The sequence below is a fragment of the Centruroides vittatus genome, unplaced genomic scaffold (assembly GCF_030686945.1).
Source record: "Centruroides vittatus isolate TY-2023 unplaced genomic scaffold, ASM3068694v2 contig_1695, whole genome shotgun sequence".
Taxonomy (NCBI): domain Eukaryota; kingdom Metazoa; phylum Arthropoda; class Arachnida; order Scorpiones; family Buthidae; genus Centruroides; species Centruroides vittatus.
The window spans coordinates 135675-140727 of record NW_027121028.1 but is presented as its reverse complement, the minus strand read 5'-3'; the positions used below and the strand labels follow the sequence as shown (position 1 = coordinate 140727).

The following is a 5053-nucleotide window of genomic DNA, read 5'->3' as shown; positions in this document are numbered from 1 at the left end:
TACGTTTTTAACACCCAAATAAGAACCAGTTTCCTATAGAAAGTCCTCTCAACTCGGCAGATCTCTCGTGTGGCTTATACCATTAATCCAATTCTTAAAGATCAAAAATTGGACCACACTCAACATTTATACAAAATAAAAATCAATCATATTAATAGACAATTTCCGACATTAAATCGAAGATTTTTAATTGAAAATTATTTTTAAATATTAAATTACGTAATAATCTACATTTCAAAATAACAAATTCCTTAAAAACAGTGATATCAGTTCATCCAATAGCAGTTTATTTACTTAAATTATTTAAATCTTAGGAAAATAAAGAGAAAAAAGTAAATAAAATCCGATTGGTGGGAAATTTTATAAAAATGGCGCCACTCCACCTCAGTTGTCATATTCGGCAAAAAAACGATCATCGACTGTTAAACAATTGTAATAATTGAGGTAAGTCACGAATTTATTTTAACACTCGCTAAATTAGAACGGTTGTGAGAAGATAATTACGTGAATTAATTAAAAATTAAATTTTAATTTTACAGACAAAATGAAGGCTTTCGTCATGCTGACACTCTTGGTGGCTTTTGCATTGCTGGTGGAAGGTAATTTGCATTGTTTGAGTCGTATGTACCAAAGTTTTCTGGTGACGTATGTGAAATTTTCATTGTTCTTTTGTAGTTCGATCGCACGAGGAGGACGGACGAGGACTCTGTGACGGATACGATGACGAAATACGAGAGGATAACGCATGCAACGCGGCTTGTCAGATGGCGGGTTTCGTGTGCGGACATTGCCACAAGAATCACCCTCCCAAAACATGCCACTGCCATACCATAATGGGAGAATGCTTCGAACCTCACCGTAAATGAGGAAATCATCACGGTGACATTTAAAAGCACGCGTGCAATATTGTGCCTAGATTAAACCGTCAGAAATTGTATTAATTAATAATCAACCTTATGCCAATTAACTTGTAGTAAATCTTAAATAATAAATCTTTAATAGTTTATTTTCAAATTTTACGTTGTGTTTAATGTATTTGTAAATAATTGGAGAAAAAAAACAAATTCCAGCAACGAGTTGCGTAACTTTCCCGGCGTAAAACAGGCCGCGTTTCTTTATGCAGCGCTCGAGAAGCGCTTTACAGCGAACACTCTGAAACCCGTTCCGTTTCTAAATGTTTGCTGCAAGAGGTCGCTGCAGCAAAGATAAAGCAGCTTTTACGTCCGCTACATGTGTAAAGCAAAATGGACGCTTGTGTGTATAATACGATATTATGCTGTAAAAATAAAAAAGTCGAAGTGACTGTTGATAAAATTATTATATAAAGATTAAAAAGAACTAAATTTTATAAAATGACTCCGAAAGTTATCTAAAGAATAAGAAAATACTATATTTTAAATATAATTATACATCTCCTATCTCTTTACTTCGTTCACATTTTCGGAAAGAGAAATGCTCAATTCTTTATATCTCTTTATTTAAATATTGTAGTTCTTTAACTAAAGCGCTACTCTTGGCTGTAACTGGAATTAAAGGATAGCTGCTTGTGACGTCATTTTCGCTACACTCACGCTGCATAAAGGAACGCGGCAACAGTAAGACGTTAACACAGAATTAAAATTACGCGTGGCGCCTTCTGTCGCAATATTTTGCTTAAAGAATAACTTTTATATTATTAATTATTATAAAATAGCAAAACGCTTAATTTTGATGGTAACGGTTGTAAATAACGAGTAAAAGCATTAAGTCTCAAATCTCACGAGTCATGACACATTATCCTGTCAGCCTTTAACCTCCAAACTTTAATGACGTTCAGGTCCTTCTTGCAATTCGAAAACAAAGGCAACTTGCAAAGAGATAGATGCCTCTGGCAGGACTTTTATGAGAAAGTGGCCACTATTACACGCGAAGAAAACCCGGGAAAATCCACGTGCCAACCCGTTGGCCATCAGGGAACCCACGACTGTTGTTTTATCCACTTCATTACTGGTAGGATCGCCTTTATTTGTCGGATTAGCGAACGTCCGGAATTCTTAAGCATCCGGATTAGCGAGACAAGGAATTTCGCGAAGGAACTGAACAATGCCGTATTATTCATCGAATCAGGTATATCCGCACTCCGAAAATTTTCCATGTTTCCGAATGGGATGAAAAAGAGAATGAATTATTATCTTAATTAATCTTAAATTAAGTACTTAATTAATTAAAAAAGTTAATCAATCCCGAAAAGCTCGAAAATCAGTTAAGAAAGCTAGATCCGGATTAACTGATTTTCAGGCCACCCATTATATTTCTCTGAACAATCGTACTTTTTAAATATTAAATTACGTAATAATCTACATTTCAAAATAACAAATTCATTAAAAACAGTAATATCAGTTCATCCAATAGCAGTTTATTTACTTAAATTATTTAAATCTTAGGAAAATAAAGAGAAAAAAGTAAATAAAATCCGATTGGTGGGAAATTTTATAAAAATGGCGCCACTCCACCTCAGTTGTCATATTCGGCAAAAAAAGGATCATCGACTGTTAAACAATTGTAATAATTGAGGTAAGTCACGAATTTATTTTAACACTCGCTAAATTAGAACGGTTGTGAGAAAACAATTACGTGAATTAATTAAAAATTACATCTTAATTTTACAGACAAAATGAAGGCTGTCTTCCTGCTGACACTCTTGGTGGCTTTTGTATTGTTGGTGGAAGGTAATTTGCATTATTTGAGTCGTATGTACCAAAGTTTTCTGGTGACGTATGTGAAATTTTCATTGTTCTTTTGTAGTTCGATCGCACGAGGAGGACGGACGAGGACTCTGTGACGGATACGATGACGAAATACGAGAGGATAACGCGTGCAACGTGGTTTGTCAGATGATGGGTTTCGTGTGCGGACATTGCCACAAGAATCACCCTCCCAAAATATGCCACTGTCATACCAAAATGGAAGAATGCTCCGAACCTCACCGTATATACTACCCTCAACCATTTCCTCCTTATTTTCGTAAATGAGGAAATCATCACGATGACATTTAAAAGCACGCGTGCAATATTGTGCCTAGATTAAACCGCCAGAAATTGTATTAATTAATAATCAACTTTATGCCAATTAACTTGTAGTAAATCTTAAATAATAAATCCTTAATAGTTTATTTTCAAATTTTACGTTGTATTTAATGTATTTGTAAATAATTGAAAGAAAAAAAAACAAATTCCAGCAACGAGTTGCGTAACTTTCCCGGCGTAAAACAGTAAGACGTCAACACAGAATTAAAACTATGCGTGGGGCCATCTGTTGCAATATTTCGCTTAAAGAATAACTTTTATATTATTAATTATTATAAAATAGCAAAACGCTTAATTTTGATGGCAACGATTGTAAATAACGAGTAAAAGCATTAAGTCTCAAATCTCACGAGTTATGACACATTATCCTCTCAACCTTTAACCTCTAAAATTTAATGACATTGAGGTCCTTCTTGCAATTCAGAAGCAGGGCAACTTGCAAAGAGGTAGATGCCTCCGGCAGGACTTTTATAAGAAAGTGGCCACTATACACGCGAAGAAAACGGGAAAATCCACGTGCCAACCCGTTGGCCATGAGGGAACCCACGACCGTTGTTTTATCCACTTCATTACTGGTAGAATTGCCTTCCTTCGTCGGATTAGCGAACGTCACGTCACCAAAAACATTTCCCCCTCAGAATTTACAGAAATATAGCAGTATAAAAAGGTCTATGATAGGAAGAATGAGGAGAGCTAGCCTTCTCGACTGGGACTTTGCATGAACTATGGGTATCAGCCATAGGTATGTCGAAAAAATCAACCTACTTGCTTCCACGCCCCCTCAATGATAAATATCTAAATTTGGCCTAAATACAATTGGTAGTAAAGCTATCAATGAATTACGATCTGCGACCACACGGTTTAAAGGGAGAGAGGTATATAAAACCTATTGTTAGTCAAGGAAAATTCCAGCAGGTAGGCTTTTTTATGCAGGGTCCGCTTAAAGCCTCACGTTATAAATCTAACTTAGAGTCTCACATTTCTACATGTATCATTATTTGGTACAGGGAAGGTGCCTGTTATATGTTAAAACTTAGGGCCATAACTAGTCTATCAGTTAAGTGAGATTGATGTAAAACATTAGAAACTTTATAGATCATCTATTTATTAAGATACAGCATTTTTTTTTCGTACGTAAGCATACAGGGTGGCACAAAAGCCAGTAAAGCTTATTTCGTAAACAATTGTACCAAATTTTTTGCCGTAAATTCAGTTTCACAAGTGGTTCTTGCAAATGCAGAACACGTTAAACTGACTTTTATGACACGCTGTATTTTGCAGGTAATAACAAAACAATTTAGTAGACGTTCTTTTCTGTTAAACTTTACATACAAACAATAGAAAAATTAACAATTTAAATGAAAATCGGTGAGATAAGACCATTATAAAAGCTAAATACAGAATACAGACAAACCTCCGCTAAACGGCGGCCATTTTTTCTTTTCGGGAACGTTTCTTTTTGCATACAAAATAACCTGCGAACAACGGCCAGTCTGTGGCCGTTTTCCAGAGGTTTAACTGTGTACATTTGTGCCATTTTTTAAAGAATATTAATTTTACATAAATATTTATAATTTATTCTAGAACAGGTTCGTATCTATGGGAAAAAATATACATATTTTACATTTATTTACTTTATTCAACTTTTAATTAGAATATATTCATATTATTTTCAACAATTAATGCATAATAATTAATTTATAATTCTATAAATATAAAAATATTAACTCGATTTATAAGCATTTCATTTAATTAACTCGCATCAAAAAATAGCAAATTACAATTGTGTGTGTTTTTTTAAATTGTCATTTTAGTTTCTATTTTAATATTTATAAAAGTGCAAATAAAAATTATTCGTTTTAATTATAAAAAATTATAAAGAAAATTCCCGTATATATATTTATCAAAAATGATTAAATACTGGAAACATCGATAAACACTAAGCTTTAAATAAATACACAAGATATTATACCCCTATTTTAGTCCTT

General features: G+C 33.8%; 1 long non-coding RNA gene across 1 annotated transcript; it reads left to right on the top strand.

Annotated features, from left to right (window-relative positions):
- The first annotated feature begins 400 nt into the window (after window positions 1-400).
- Window positions 401-1014, top strand: LOC136969036 (uncharacterized). The gene is made up of 3 exons (XR_010879753.1): window positions 401-444; window positions 540-599; window positions 676-1014. It is a non-coding gene; the product is annotated as an uncharacterized lncRNA (long non-coding RNA).
- The last annotated feature ends 4039 nt before the right edge of the window (window positions 1015-5053 follow it).